A 17,810-nucleotide genomic window follows, 5' to 3' on the forward strand; every position below is an offset into this window, starting at 1 on the left:
GACACATCCAAATGCGTGTCGCCTTCGTGTTGCCGGGAGACTGGACGTGTCAGTTGCGAAGCAACATTCGAGCTGTGTGTGTTGGTGTTTTTTTTTTATTTATCGAAGTTTTGTTTTTTTGTTTATTATGACACAACAAAATGCTGAACTGGATTTTAATTCAAAATTAGTAGATGCTGTAGAAAAACATGCTTGTTTATATAATTATAAGCTATCAGAATATTCGCGAAAAGATTTGACTGAAAAAGCTTCAAACAGCGCAGGTAATTAAGATTAATTTTTCTCAATAAAAGGATGCATCCAACTTTTTTTGTTTTGCCTTTTTATTTTTTTTTTCTATTCCGCAAATACCAATACATTGCAACCACATCCTCGTCTTCACTCGATGACATTTTGAACTAAACTGAACAACTAAACGTAGGAAACACGAAACGCGTATCTTTGGTGGGGCAACTGCATATCGTCTGAATGTGTCCAGGCGAAATCGTATCGCCTTCGCGTCGCCGTCGCGTATCTTTGGTGGGACGACGGCCTTACCCTTTTCACAAACTCGTTAGTCAGTTCGCATTTCATTGTTTGCTGTTCAATCGTTTGTGATTGTTTCATCCCCAAGTATTTGTAAATTTCGTGTTCGCCCATGGCCTCGATAGTCTCGACAGATGCAGAATATCTGATATTCTCCTGGCTGAATTTTTCCTCGGATTATATTGAGAGTACGGCATTTATCTAGTCCAAATTGCCAAATTCCAAATTCCAAAATAATAATATTATTATTATTATTATTATTAAGATTATTTTATTTATTTATTTATTTATTTCATGTACTTTACAGAAGTTTACTAAGTAAACGGTCCTATTACAAAGTACATACTAATGATAATAATAATAATAAAGATAATAATACTAATATACTAATAATAATAATAATAATAATACACTAATAATAATAACAAATGTTTTAAAAATAATTCAAAATAATACTTAATACTAACTTAATCTGGCCAGCACTAACTATAAAATTATATCTAACCGACATTTGAGTTCAGCACAACTTGTATTAAAAATATCAATGCTTTCTTGAATTCTGTTATAAGTTTCACACAAATTAAATAATGGTAAACTCAAATGTCTATTATTAAGAGCTACATCCGACATATAAAATGTCTTACATCTTCTAGTAAGATACGCTGGAGCATTCACACTCAACCTTGAAAGAAATATAGGATCATTTATTTGCCCATTTATTGTTTTATATAGATAAATAACTGCAAATTTTTGCCTCCTCTTATCTAATGATTGAAGGGCATATCTTTCGCGTAATGTCGTGGTTGACACCTCACGGTCATATACCCCCCTTTCTCTAAAATAGACATAGCGGAGCATTTTATTTTGCACCCGCTCCAACGTATATTTGTAACAGTTATAATATGGCGACCACACTATACATGCATAATCCAACAAACTACGTACAAATGAGACATACAAGTGCTTGAGACAGGAAACACTCACGAAATCCTTAGTACTTCTGCCAATAAATCCATACATTTTGCATGCCCGGTTTGCCACTTCGTTTACATGTAGATTAAAAGTCAATCTTTTATCAAATAACACACCCAAATCTTAAATCTTTTCTACTCTAGTCAATAGACTATCTTGTATTTTATAAGGAAATAATATATCTCTTTGTTTTCTATTATAAGACATAACTACACACTTATTGACATTAAAATATAATCTATTTTCTATTGACCATTGTACAACATTATTTAAATCGTCTTGTAGCATTCTACAGTCATCTATGTTATTTATTTGATAATATAATTTGAGATCATCAGCAAACAGCGAGCATGTAGCATGAGTTACTACTTGCGTCAGAGAGTTAATAAAAAGAAGAAAAAATAATGGTCCCAAATTGGAGCCTTGTGGTATGCCAGAAGTAGGAGTAAATGGTCGCGAACTATGTCCCCCAATCACAACTATATGTCTACGGTTATACAAATAGGACTCAATAAAATGCACCAAATTATTATGAAAACCATATTCTCTATCTAATCTATCCAATAATATTTTAAATGATATCTTATCAAAAGCTTTTTCAAAATCTGTGTATACAATATCCATTTGACCTCTCTGATTCAGCACATCAGATATAGTTTGAGTGACACTTAATAAGTTGCTTACAGTTGATTTAGCTTTTAAAAATCCGTGTTGAAATATTGATATGCTAGATCTAACAGTACGATAAATAGTTCTAAAAATAATGGTTTCAAACACTTTAGCTGGTGCTGAGAGCACAGCAATAGGTCTGTAATTTTTTATTTCACTTTTATTGCCTTTCTTAAAGATTGGACATATTTTTGCTACTTTCCAAGCATTGGGAAAAATTCCTGTTTTAAGGCTTAGATTAATCAAAAAACATAATGGGTAACTTAATATATCACAAAATCCCTTGTACAAATAGCTTGGAACATTATCTGGACCTATTGCTTTGTTCTCTTCTAATTTCTTAATAACATCAATTACATCATCTATATTTACATTATTTAAAATTATTTCTGGTGAATAAATATTTTCTAATGTATTCGGGTTATTACCCTCTTCCCTCGAATAAACACTACTAAAATAGTCACTAAATGCATTACTTATTTCTTCACCAGAGTTAAATTCCGAATTGTCCATAAATATTTTGTTGGGTATATGCACAGATCCTTTCTTATTATTTATATATGACCAGAAAGATCGAGAGTCTACACTGATTTTGTCTTGTATTGCCTTTAAATATTTTTTGTGGGCGGTATTTATATCCTTTTTAATTTTAACTCTAAGTTTTTTAAATTGAAGATAATGATCTTGATTTTTGCTTAATTTGTATTTTTTCCGAGCTTTTTCTTTGAATTTTAGTTTATTTATAATATTTTTTGTAAACCAAACAGGATATTTTTTACATTTTTTTCCGCCTTTAGGAACACATATATCAAAAATTGAATATAAAGTTCTATAAAATTCATCAATTGCTTTATTAATATCAGTGTGAGACTCCAGAAAGCTCCAGTCTATTTTTAGAAAAAGGTAATACATAGACAAAAAGTCAGCCTTGCGAAAATTATACCTTGGCGATAAAGATGCCAACTCTTTTTGATTACTATTACAGCACAATGACAAGGATACTTTAAGAGAGATTTAAGGAGATTTAAGGAGATTAGTTTTGTTTATATTAGGCACTAGGCTCAAATAATACGAAAAGGGAGAAGACAGTTTAAGAAGAACTGTTGAATAGTACGTTACGTTATGCATATATATTTTCTAGTTTGTCACGATAATATTAAATAATACAATAAAAGTAAAGTTTTGTTTAATTAGTAGCGGTAAACCAGAGCAACTTTTCTAACAATGCCATGATTTCAAACTCATTTATCGACCAAATAAAACTTTCAATAAGTAAGGAGTAAAACAAATTTACGACTCCCTGTGCTGTAAAAAAAACAGTCCCACTTGATAAAGTTTTCAAATAGAGAAATACTTCTCTTTTTGATTTTATGGCTCCCGATCGGCTTAAATCCCTTTCGCGACGCTGTGAAACTGGCTGAGTGCGAATGCAAAATGGAGTACTCGGTTTACCCGAATAACGATTTCAGATTTTGCATTTATTATAACTTAGAGTTTCGTTATGGTTATTAGATACATTTGGGGTTGTTTACTGCTAATGCCTTGCCTTCCTAATTCGCCGCAAAAATTCGATATCACACCGTGAAAATCCTTACCAAGCCGCTATGGGGTAAATTTAACCTAATTTTCGAACAATGTGCAGTGCTGCGCTATACGATCCTCGCTGCAGCCGTATAATACGCGCTATATTACCCGTAGTGTTTAAAAGGAGTCGTAGATATAATCATTATTGCTTTAGTATAATGTGGCCTTATCAAAAGAGAAATTTAAGGTTAATAAATATTATTTTTAGGAAATGTGGAAAGTTTTCTGGTACGGTTAGAATACTCGGGAGCATATTTTAGAGAAATGGAGTAAAGCATATTTTTATTTAAAACATCCTTTAGATAGGGAACAAAATATTCGTTTTTAATAAAAATCAGCCCTTTTATAAGAATTCAACAAATGTATCCATAATAATGGTATACGATGTTTATCTTTTGTTTAAACTATAAGTTAGCCGAAAATGTTCAAATTAAACATTTAAGTAACAATTAATAATCCAGGAGGTTTCAGGAGAAAATTGAATAGAGGAAAAGTCGCCCAATATGGGGAGTATACCTAATATGTAAAAAAATGCATCTCCCCAAATTACGAACCTGTGGGCACCTAAATTGGAGAGGTCGAATTTTCATACACACACACCTTGGCAGAATCAAGTTATCGATTCAATGGGTTGCAAAATGTATTTAAAAAAATATGGATGTTGTTTTTAAGAAAATAACTTTAACATCTACTAAGATACATTTATTAAAAAACAACTTTCTTATAAAAAAAATAAATTAAAGTCCTCAAAACATAACTTTTCTTTTTTTGCTGCTGCAAGTAGGGCATTTAAACACCACTACGGCCTTACGACCAAGATCCGCGCATAGTGTGTGGGGCCACTTGTAACACACAGTGCAGCGAACCCAGTCTTCACCTTCGTCGTCATCTGAATAAAGACCACTCCAGTAAATGCACTCCGCATCTTCATCTTCATCAGACATTGGGTCGTCTGCAGAGTCATCCATTGATTGGGCTTCGCCTTCTTCATCAGATGATTCTTCTGAAGAGTCAACTTTTTTCCCCTTTTTGGGCTTACTTGGTTTTACAGGAGCTACAGCTTTCTTTTTTTGAGCTTTGGGTTTTGTTTAGTTTTCTTGTTTTGTGACTCTTCCAAATACGTTTTATATGGCGTCCCCGTAATATGTTCTGATCCGGAACGGGCACTTTGTTTGTCCGGATTCAAGACTGGCACAGGGCTTATTTCGCTAGGAATAACAAACTTCTGTTGTTTGGGAGTTGCCGGTATTTTAGGACTATTTAGCTGCCTTTGTCCATAACAGGACCGCTCAGGTTGCATGCCGGAAGGACCGGGATTAGACATGTCTTCTTTAAACTTTTGTGGCCTAGTAGTTGCCAGTGTTGCGGGACTGTCTAACTAATTTTGACCAGAACAAGACTTCTGACATTGTAGGCCGGATGGACCAGGTTTAGATATGTCCTCTGTAGAACTGGTTGACACTATTGGATGATTTTCTAAATTCTAATCAGGAATGGGATCATTTTGTAGAGCTTTCATATGTAGATTTGGAACTGTTTGATCAACAATTGTGTTAAGAAACTCGTGTGATCAAACCTATGGCGATTATAGGGAAACAAGCCCGCTTTTCAAAACCTTTTGCAGCGATTTCAGCAGTCGCCGTTTTTGGGTAAGCATTTCCAAAAAGCTGCCCAATCTGGTAAACTGTTTACTTATAAACTTACTCCCCTATGAGCATAATTTCGAAGCTACATTTCGATTTCTTGTGCATAGTAAGTCTTAAATGGTGACATAAAAGAAAGATCTAGCGGCTGCATCTTGTGCGAACTGTGGGGAGGGAGGCACACTATGTAAACGTGATTACTGCGAGCTAGGTTAATTACCTTAATATTTCTGGTATGTGTAAAATGACCATCAAGTACCAGGACAGCTGGATTATCTGCTGTGGGCTCTACATGCTTTAAAAAATGTCTAAACCAGTCGGTAAATAGTTCCGACTGGATCCAGCCTAAAGGATGACAGGCATAAATGGACCCTAGAAGTGTTCCGTCTATAAGTTCTTGCTTCATATTTTTACGCGGAAATATCACTAGTGGAGGAATGAAGTGACCCGCTGGGTTCATACATGTAACTATAGTGATAAGTGAACCTCGTTCGGCAGCTTGCAAAGCACCTATTTGCTTTTTACCCCTTAACCCAACAACTTTTGTATGTTTGTGTTGAACCACTGTAATCCCCGTTTCATCGCAATTATACACACGTGATGGGGAATGCTTGATCTTTTCCATAATGGGTTTATAAATATCAAAGTACCTCGAAACAGCTTCGCGTGTAAACCCTTTTGCTCTTGCGTAGGAAACGCCTTGGGGAGTTCGGACGGAGAGTTCTTTATGTAGTCTCATAAAATTTCGGAGCCATTTTTTACCAACTTGCTCCGTTTCTTTAGAGAATGGATTCTTTAAATTGTTCAGTTTTGCCAGCTGGTAAGCCATGCATCGCACATCTCTTCGCGAAACGCCAAAATATTTTTCTTAAATTTCAAGGCAATATGCAATCAGTTCTTGTTCTAATTCTTGCGGTAAAATCGGATTTCTACCCATTTTGGTTTTAATTACCTCATCAGGAGAAGTGCCTTTATTTATAGCATATTGTTCTAAGGTTGTCTGTGGAACATTGAAGACCCGAGATGATTTATAGCTACCCATTTCTTTATTTCGCATAGCTTGTACCGCCGCTTTCATTTGAACAGGGTCCCATGTCTTTCGTTTTGGCATCTGCAAATAAAAAAACGACATACTTAGTTGCAATACATTACTAAATGGTTCCTAATATCGGGAGCCCCAAATTAGGACTCCCTTAACTCTCCGTAATAGGAGACCCAGTCCGCTAATGTTTATAACCTCAAAAAACAAATACTAACTTTTTATTATTTAAAATAAACGTAAAGCATCAGTATTTTATCTACAAAGCTTCATTCAATAAAAAAACAAATCCTTAATCACTTACCTTGCCGTAGTTATTAATGAAAATCGATAACACGAATAAACTTTATAAATATTTACGTTCAGATAACGTGGGATCACGCTTTCATGTTTTGAATAAAACAGGTGTTCATTGCTGCAGTGTAGGCATCCAGACATGCTCTACAAAATAGAGTGCGTGCAATCGTATACCCTCACCGTCTAAAATTTCAGATCTCCCCAAATTAGGAAACCTCTCCATATTAGGCGACTCTATAATAAAAGTGACCAAAAAAAGGTAATTTTTTAAATTATAATTTTGTCCCTAGGGGGTGTAATTGCTATGATTAAGAAGAAAATATGTTTTTTTTAAACCTCTTTATAAAAATTAAGTCAATAATCTAACTATCAAATCAAATTTTATTTAAATTTAAATATTCATAGAATACATTTGAGTTCTATAGACATTGTTTTTTTATCAAAAATTTTGTTTAATTGGCATCTAGAGATTAATGCCTCTGTATGTGCACTGAAAATATTACTTATATACTATTTTCTAAAAACGTAAATGTATTATATATTCATTCGATTTCCTATTTATTTACAAGTGTGAAATTAAGTTCTATTTTTTTACCCTATGACATAAGTTTAGAAAAAGTTTCATAATTATTTACAATAAAGTCCTTACACCTCTCATTAAAAATCTTAATCCTACTTATAGTTTTAATTTTATTTGGTATTAAGCTGTAACATTTTGGTACTAAATAATTTTCAAATTTTAAATTTATAGTTTTTTTATTTGGTGGTTTAATTAAGTGTCTATTAACATTTGCTCTTATTTGATGATGATGGTTTACGATTTTTTTAGTGTTTCTTTTTTATGTATATAGGTACAAAAATTGTATGTATGTATAAACAGTCTAAGTTGCAGATGTTTCTGTTATACAATGATTTAGTTGGATATCGCCGATCTTTCCTAAAAATTATCTTTAATATGGAGATTTGTATACTAATTTGATCAGTTTAATGCAGAGAAATTCTCTAAGAAGATAAAATTTATGAATTAAGGTTCGAACTTTTTTTGTGAGATATGATATATGTTTTGTCCATTTTAAATGCTGATCAATAACTATTCCTAAATATTTAGTTTTCTTTATTATTATTATTATTTTATTAGATAAAAGCCAAGAGTTTACATTCTGCATAGCTCTATGAACTAAGTAGGCATTACAATATATTTCAATAAATCTTCAAATGTCAGCTTTCAAATTTAAACACTAAACATGTCCAATTTATCCAGACGATTCTTAAAACAGTTTAGAGTAGGAGCAGTTATGACATCTACGGGTAATAAATTCCAAACATCAAACACTCTATTAGGCAAAAACATTTGACGTGTTTTTGTTTTATACATCTGTTTTTTTTTTATTTTAAAGTGTGACCGCGAAGTCTAATATCCCGATTTCTTTCAAATAGTTCGTTTAGATCACAGCCCAAATAATTATACAGGATTCTAAATGTAAAAATTAAATCACCACGAAGCTTTCGTTTATCAAAAGTTAGCAAGTTTGCATTTGAAAGTCTCTCGCTGTAGGTAGGTCTCGGTATACGCAAACCATATGTAGATCGTGTAGCGCGTCGCTGCAACAATTCAAGTAAATTTTTGTCGCGCACCAAGTCCGCGCACCAGACGGGACCTGCATATTTAATAATTAATATTTAATAATTAGAATGGGCAGTTTTAGTATGTCAAGATTTTATGCCACAAATTATTACCAAAGAAGCATTGGACAAGATTTTAAATTTGGAATTAGCGAAACTACTGCAAGTCGTTGAATACATAAAATTACTGAAATTATTGACAATCACCTTGCTGACCGATTAATTTTTCAAATATAAGAGATGAGAGAAATTAATAAATTAACATTTATAGAGAGATTCAATTTCCCTGGTGTTGTAGGTCCTATTGATTGCACCCAGGTTGCCATATTAAAACCAAAAGTGGATGAACACAACAAGTTTTTGTGATTTTCCATGAATTGAATTATTATTTTCCAATGGATAGTGGTGGTTTTAAACGATTTTTTTTTATTTTAAAGAAATAATATAGGCATATATTTAAATAAAAAAACACGAAGGCGAAAAAAATTAACAAAATAAATGAAAATTCTTAGTGTTTACTGTTGTATTAATTGACGTAGTAGTGTTAATTGACGTTTCCATCTATCAAATATTAGGGAAAATAACAAATATGTACCAAGAAACCTAAATCAAATCGAATAAAACGAGTTTAGCCGACGATTGAAACTTAGAATCACCCTTGTCGTCACGAGTGAGTCGCGATCGAATTCGAAGTCGTGATCGTATCGAGATCGAGTCGTGATTTTAGAATCCCAGCCCTGTTTTCAACAAGTAGACATAAACCGATTCCAAGCGATCTATCGGTTTTAACCGTGGTTAAGCCCTTGGTTGACCTTGAACAGTCCCTTTATAACATAACCAATCGTGCCCGCTTGGACGTGTTTGGTTGAAGAAACTTCGTAATTTGTCAGCTGTCGCTGTTTTGTTTGTTTGTAAATAATACCCCAGACGCCAGTAATGTTATATGTAATTAGTTCTTAAACACGATACACTCACAACGGTATGTTCTTGCGCATCCGCCCGGCCTTCCCGGCCATCGCGTGACGTAATGCGGCAGACAAGGTTCTCAGGCGCGATGCATAATTAGATGGTATATTTGATATTTCTGCCATTTTTTGAAGGATACTAGATATTTTTGGTATATAATAATAGTATTTAATAGTTATTAAATTAATTAAAATATAATATTATTAATTAGTAGGTACACATTATTTATTGTTTGCCAATTATACAAGTTCAAAAGCCTTGTATTTTTATATTAATGAGAAATAAGTATATACCACAGATATATTTAGTTTATTGTTTTAGTTGAATTAATAACAGGAAAATCAGGTCAAAATTTTTGTCTTTATTTTAGATATTCATTTAACAAAGTCAAGCTTTCGGTACTATTTTGTTCCTTCTTCAAGACTAAAAATTAATTAAATACTATACCTAATAGTGCTTATATTAAAGGCCTATTAAAAATTCCTAATATAACTTTTAAACATTGTAAAAGTTATTTGGCAATTTTGATAAATTAAATTGTTTAATCTTTTATTATTTCAAATGTAATAAACAGACATTGTGCATATAATAATAACCTGAAAAAATTAGAATTTGACATCTGGCCTTCGAAATAGTTTTAAAAAAATGTTTTATCATAGCAGCAAATATTTTAAAGCAGATACCCCAGAGACAAGGCCGTGCAATACAAGAATGCAAAATTCAATTTTTAAAGCATAATATTTATTTAGAGGTGATCAGATTTTTGATTTAAGTTACAATCTCTATACCTAATAACAAAACACCAACAGAAAACATTTAAACCTAAAAATAAAAAAAGTACATATACAACTAATTATTAATTTACTAAATAATTTGTAATTTTAAACAATTTTTTATCTAGTTTCCTTTGAGAGTTTTTGAAACTTATTTTTCGGTTTAGGTCTCTCAGTCTTATATATTATGTCCTAGTTCGACTGAGACATAATACTACCTCAAGTGGAATACTTGTATTCACTTTAGACAATGTCCGTTCTGCCAGCTCTTTAAATATATGTTTTTCCTTAGAAAGAGATGTCTCATGCATTTGAAAGAACTCTTGTTCCATTTTTTGAGCTAGCTCCTATAGCTCATTATTTGGAGTAAATAGTGATCCCCTAGAGATTACCTGCAGCCAGTCTGGTACCTCGTCCACATTTAAAAAATTTCTTGTGGGCTCACCCAAATTATATTTGTTTTTAAATTTATAAGCTACAAAACCAGCAATGTATTTTAAAGATTCGTTTTGAATCTTTTCTTTAACTTCAAAGTTATCTAATAGTGATATCATTTCACTCTCAGCTGTTTCTTCTTCTTCAAGATATAAAGGTACTGTGAATGTCTCTGAAATAAATGGTTTCAGATCGTCCTGCAGGTTGTTAGTCTTATTCGCTGGTTCATCCTGCTTTCCAACCAAAACTGAAAACATCTTCTGTGTTAAGCAAAACTCTTTATTTCTATTTTTATTATTCACTTCATATGCAGCAGCTTCTTTTTGTTCAATGGTGTTTCTGTTTTCAGTAAATGTTGCTGCGGAGTTTTTCCCGAGAATATACCATCTAAGTCGATATTTTAAATCTAAAGGAGACGGATGATCATTTCGACCCCCCATTCCTCTAATATAAGAGAAGAAATTCTCGAGAACATCTTGATTTAAGCGAGAAGTTACAATATATTCGATATTATATTTATTTTTAAGGTAATCATACATTTGTACAAGGGAGCTATTTGAAAGTAATATGCCTTTTTGGAATTGAATAATTGACTTGTGTTTACCTAGTCTTAAGGACATAATAAACTCTGACATTTTTAAAAGTAAATCGGTTTGATTCTTTATATTGGTACCGTAAGCGTTTCTACCAGGAGAATTAGCTGTAAATTTAGAGCGTGAAATCTAAAATATTTTATATTGGTTCCTTTTGTAACTCGACTGTAGTTTTAACATCTAGCCACGGCACAACTAGACATTTTGATAAAACAAAAAACAACTTAATAAAATAATGACTTATCTAATTTTAAATTCACTTCTAATATAAATAAATAATAATACACAATAACCACGGAACACGTAAATAAATAAAACTCGCCAGCTTCCAAAAATTTCAGAAAAACTATACAAACGCCATAAAACGAACCGAGAAAGTGATAGGAATTGGACGGTAATCAGACGCTGCTTGCCAGACTACGTCATTGCGCGAAATGAACCAATTGGTGTCGAACGAGGAACATACCGTTGTGAGTGTATCGTGTTCTTAAACATAAGTATCAAAAAAGAAAACTTATTAGCCATAATAAATTTTGTGATCTTTAAAAAGGAAATAATTTGTTGTTTGTTTTTATTTTTTCCCGCACTTATTTCAATATCTTTGACATTTGACGTTTAGAAAACAGCTCCAGACGTGGGTAATTACTGTTCCAAATTGATGACGTATAAAGGGCTAATTGGTGACGTCACGTATCTTAACACGGTTATAACTATAACCGCTTGGACGTGTTTGGTTAATACCATTTAGGAACGGTAATTACCGATAGACCACTTGGAATCGGTTATAATATCTATTTAGATGTTTGTATTTGTTTGTTTATAATAAATAATAATATAGGCTTATATTATTATAACAAAAAAAAAGATGATTCAACAAAATGAGGAAGGTAGGTAGTTTTTATAAAATTATTATGTTGATAATTGGACAACAAATAATTTATTTATAGAGTTATCAGAATTCTTGGTTCTACCTTCAACATCAGAGGAGAGTCACAGATGGACCCATGAAAGTACACTAATTTTTTTAGACCTCTTATCAAAAGTACAGAACTCAGGTAGGTTCTTTAAAAATAAAAAAATTAAAAAAATTTTTTGAAGAAATTGCGAAAGAGTTGCAAAAAATTACAAACACAAAAATTACAGGCAGTAATTGTGACAATAGGTAAAAAGTCCTTGAAAGGAATTATAAAAAATATATAGATAATTCCAGACTTACTGGTAGAGGAAGAAAGCTGTTTGAATATGAAGATGTTATGGATAAGAATCTTTGGAAAAAAAAGAAATATAAGCATTCCGGGAACTTCAAAACAATTCATGGAACCATATATGGAGGTAATAGAAATGGATGTCAGTATAGAGGCTAACACAAAAAAAAAAACAGTATTACACCCTCAATTACACCTCATACTATACAAAATATTACACCCAAGACCCCATCAGTGTCAAAAGGAAATGCTGTGACAGGTATTAAAGTGCAAAAAAACTGTGATAATCAAAATAAAAGACTAAAATTTAATATTTTAAGAGAGATTAGAAGGGACAGGACAGAATATCATATTAAAAGATTAGAGATAGAAGAGAAAAAACTTTTGGTAAAGAGCAGGCAAAATAATTTGTTAGAAAAGCTTAACATATTGCTTGAACACTTTTTAAACAGAGAAAATATTAATGTGTAATGCAATATTTCTAATACTCATTACCGAGTAGTATAACCAACCTGTTTTTTTGTGATTTTCGTGTTTAGTTTTTAAAGAATATTTATTTTGTTTTTTTTTCATAACCTATACCAAATAATGACTGTTGTCTAATGTGAAGGAAGAAACCCCAATCCTACAGATATATGAATATGCAAAGTTTTTTTTTCGGCTTATTTTTGGTATAAATACAAAGTGTTGTACTTGTATAAATTGATTTTGTTAGATAAGTTGTTTTTGTTGTATAAGTTGTTGTTTAGGGTTTAACATACCTGTTTTTCTGACCAATTTTTTTTGTTATAATTTAATTTTTAAAGAATATTTTCTTTACTTACAAATAAAAATGAAAACACCAAATTTTGTTTTCGTATATTTCTTTATTATTCAAGAATAAACCTTAAATTATTCATGACCTATTCTCGAACGACTGCACCAGCCATGTCATCCCTATCCTGCTGAACTTCTTCATTAAATAAGTTATCTCTATTGTCATTAGCAAGTAAACCACCTAAGGCTTGTACATCAAGATGAAATCGACATCTAGAGATATATTATGCAAGACAGAGCAGGCTCTTATAAAATGCACAATAAATTCTATATCCCGTAGCTTAATATGGTAGAGTTGCCTAAATTTTTGTTTAAGGATACCAAAACAATGTTCAATAACATATCTATTTGTTGATAGAACATAATTATAATTTCTTTGTCGCCTAGTCAAACGACCATTGCCTTTAAAAGGGGTTAATAAATTTTTTAGGCAAGGGTACCCACTGTCACCAAGAATATATGATTCTCCACATTTTTCCTGCTTGGACCTGTATAAAGGTGAGCTTCTCAGAACACGGCTGTCATGTACTGATCCTGGATAACCGACAAATATATCCCGAATTCTTCTTTTATGGTCACACACAACTTGAGCCTAGTTGTAAAGTATAGTTGCCGCCATCAATATTTTATTTTGGTCAGCTCTCAAAAAACCATTTTTCCACTTGTCAAACAATGTTATTGTCGAGGATTGTTTTACAAGTTTTTTAACAGGTGACCAAAATAAAATATCGATGGAGTCAACTATATGTCAAAAGGCATTATCTGAATTGAAAAAAAAATGTTTCCGGTTTAAATAGGAATCCGGATCTTCTGATAATTTGTCAATCCTTATATGTGTTCCATCTATCACTCCAATGACACCAGGAAAATTATTAGCTGCACAATGTGCCTCTATTTCTTCTCTCTCTATGTCAGTAGGCCATTTTATGACATCAGGACATCAGGTGACAAATTGCTTAAAAAATATGTAACTCTTCTTATAACTTTAAATAATGTGCTTTTAGTTATGTTATCTATCTAATCTGTCAGAAACATCTCGAAACGAAGCTGACTCATTTGAAGCATACCACAGAAAAATAGTTATGATTTTAACAGGAGTTAATTTATCAGAATCGCCTTCTTGCCAGTGGTAGTACTGAGAGTTAGTAAAACAGTTTGCTAGTTTGTAGCGCGTAACTCGGTTCAAACCAATTTAATTCCAACCCGTGTGAGTCATACCTACTATCCAACCACAAAAAAAATACTAAGTCCAGACAATCAAATTTTGTTTTAAAAGATTTAGAGATTTGGTGGCCGCCACCTTTTAGAGAGTGGAGAAGGTAGTGGGAGAAATTTTAATAAGAGCGCCACTTGATTTAAATAATTTTACACCAAACCCTGATATATTATGATGGTAATATAAGCCTCCCTTAATCAAGAAAATGATGACCTATATTTATGCTTGTACCTAGATCCTAAAAGCTGAAAATATTTTGGGAAAAACTCAAATAACAATCCATAGGTCCACCATATTGATATAATCATCCAAGAATTTACATAGTCACTTTCATTTATATATAAAAAAAATTAAATTCCACTGAGATATTTAAATTTAGATAATTATTCAAAATGTAATACTGTAGTAATTTTAAGTAAATAAAAAAAATTGATAAAAGAATTAAGAGTTACTTGAGGTATGCTTAAGGCGAGAAATTAGTAAAAAAAAACAAGTCCGCACTGAACTACTGTTCAAAGGGAAAATCCAAAACGTGATCACGTGTTGTTTACAAGAAGTATATGTTTGGAGCCTAATTCACAATACCTCACTGGCCCTAAATACCTTTTACAAACTCTAGTCAAGTCACATTAATCTAAATAAAACTTTTAAATAGTAAGGTTCGAATTCGAAAGCCTATTAATGGTATGTTGGTGAAATAAAACCTATTAACCAACAACCAACATTATAACTAAATATGTTATTTGTAGCAAATAGCCGATCCCTTACAAGGTGATCCAGGCTCAATGTCAAGATCAATTATGTCGATGCTCGACTCAAATGAAAACCCTCAGGTTAATGTTAATAGACTTAGCAAGAACCCCTTAACGTTTTTGTTTTACATAAAAGAAAATAAACCCATAAAATTAAAATTAATAAATCAACCCCCAACCCTAAATCAAACCGTTCAATAAGAGAAAAATAAAATAAAATGTGCAAAAACTTGCGTGTCCTCTAATCTCTTGTGTATTTTGGCTAAGGTAGCTTAACTCGACAGCTCTGGAACCAGTCAGCTACAACCAGGGTAACGACCACATGGGCAAGTCGATTTCAGGCAAGTTCCAATCCAAAATCGCAGAGCCACAGTACAATGCTCAGTCCAGGCTGTGTTGAGGCTCACTTCAGCCGGTGTCCAACAGTATTGGGATGACCAGAAGAAACCAGAGAATAGGGGAGAGAATGAGAAAAAGGAGAGAGGCCTCTAAAATAGAGGACAAAAAAAATCAGTAAAATAAACACATAATCAATTCTATGGCAATTACCAACATGTTGCTACATACCTAAGGTGGTGAACGAGGCCTAGAGTCTCGTTTTGTGGTAAGAAAATTTTGAAATCCCATAAATGGTGTGGGAGCAGCCGACCAAATCCTAAAATATTAGGTCAATCCGAAATCCTCTCGGCTACAATTTTCCACTAGACGTTCATCAAATTAAACCCCAAAACTTGGGAGGAATATTTTTCCATTCAACCGAATTACCGGCAAGATGAACTTAAATTTTCCTTAAAACCACAAAATGTCGACTGTTCTTTCTGATAACGGGATGGCTACAGGCTGGACAAGGAACTGTCAACCAACCAGACAGTGACAGGTGACACTGGCAGTAAACTTGTTACTCTCTCTCTTCGACACGATCTGACCCTGCCTCTTGGTGCAAACTACGCGGAGCCTCACTCTATCAAAATAGAAATTCCGCGATATCACAGCAAAATGATACTGCTCGGATACTAAAGCATGGAAAACTAACAAAATTTTCCCAACAGGGCTACGAAATTCCAATTTTCCTCTTACATCGCTCTGCCTGATCTATGACGCTCCGTCATCCGCCACATGGAAACCAAACTTTAATGGGAAACAGCAACGCTGCCAAACTTCCACAACAACAAGTGTGTCAATAGTCATTACTGTCAATCGGCTAGTAGGGTTAGAAACCAGATGTCAAGGCACGTTTATTTACTAAAACTTAACTTGAAAAATTGAAGGGAAATATAGCAAGCAAAACTGGGGAGGCCAATTTCAAATCAATTAGGATACCTTGCCCAACATGATTCCGCTATAGAAGAAAGTATTTGTAAGTTTTCCAACACTAACGGATTACCATCTAAAAGGTCTTATTTACTCCACTCATAGCGCAATCTGTGGCACAACAGCACCCTCTAGTCTCTCCATACCCCAGACATATACCGGCCTCATAGAAACTCTTAACAAACAAACCAAAGGTCAGAAAGTTCCCAACACCAGGTATATGAATAGGGACTAAGGAAACATAATACGACTAACTCCACAGAGGTGTGCTGACAGGATAGGGTAGGTAAATACATTCCTAAAAATAATCAAACCCCAAAAGCCTAAAAAAATAAATTGCATTGCTATCAAACCCCAAATTCCATTTATAAAAACTGTAAATCACACAACTCTTTCAAGCCGATACCAAAAACCATAAACTTTTGCCCGAATTTATATGAAATCCCCATGTTACATGCTTAGGGCAAAATCTGCATGTAACAATTTTGCACAATTCTGTCATTATGAGCTGGGCATCCGTCCATTTGAGACCAAAGTTCCTGTCCCTTATATCATGCTGAAAATGTGAAATAACAGTCACATGAGGGTTTTCAGTATGCCATATATGGTTATTTCTTAAATTCATTATTCCGGCTCTTGCTTCATCTGTCCAAAATATTTGTCGGTTCCCCACTCTTGCAACTTATTCAAGTACCACCTACAGAATTAAAGCCTCACCTCACCATCAACTGGCAATAAATCCTGGACTTTTTTCAAATGGAACGGATGATAATTATTTTTTTAAGAACTTCATGTACATTGGAATGGTGAATCCTTAATGCATCACTAATGCGGCGAGTACTTATAGATCTATCTTTTTTAACAGCTCTCATAATCGCAGGTTCTTGTCTCCAGCGTTGACCATTTTGATCACTTTCTCTAATCCGCAAATCTCGAAAGGAACTAGTTTCCCCACAGCGTCTGAACACTTCTGCAAATGTATTTCTGCCGTCTATTAGGAAAACGAAGCGTAAAAAACGGAAACTTATTTGTGACATCGTAAATAAATAATGTTCCGATATTCAATGTTTGTGAAACTAGGCATTATTATTTTTAGGCACGTTTAAATCAAGTTACTTATTTAACTACTTTAAGTTGAAGTGAAAACTTAATGACAATTCTTGTCAAATTGTAAATATCTATGCTTTTGTTTTATAAACAAGTAATACATGGTTTGTGAATTTTCTTCTTTTGCGGATTCATTGCCATTAACCAAAGAAGGAAAACCTGCCTTTTTTCTTAAAGAATGAATATCGCGATATGTTATTTGTTTACGGCTTCTCTAATGGAAGTTTGTGGAGTTGTTGTGTTAGGGAAGATAGAAGGGAAATATATTAGGGAAACTCACCGCA

This window comes from Anthonomus grandis, chromosome 14 (genome assembly GCF_022605725.1).
Source record: "Anthonomus grandis grandis chromosome 14, icAntGran1.3, whole genome shotgun sequence".
Classification (NCBI taxonomy): Eukaryota; Metazoa; Arthropoda; class Insecta; order Coleoptera; family Curculionidae; genus Anthonomus; species Anthonomus grandis.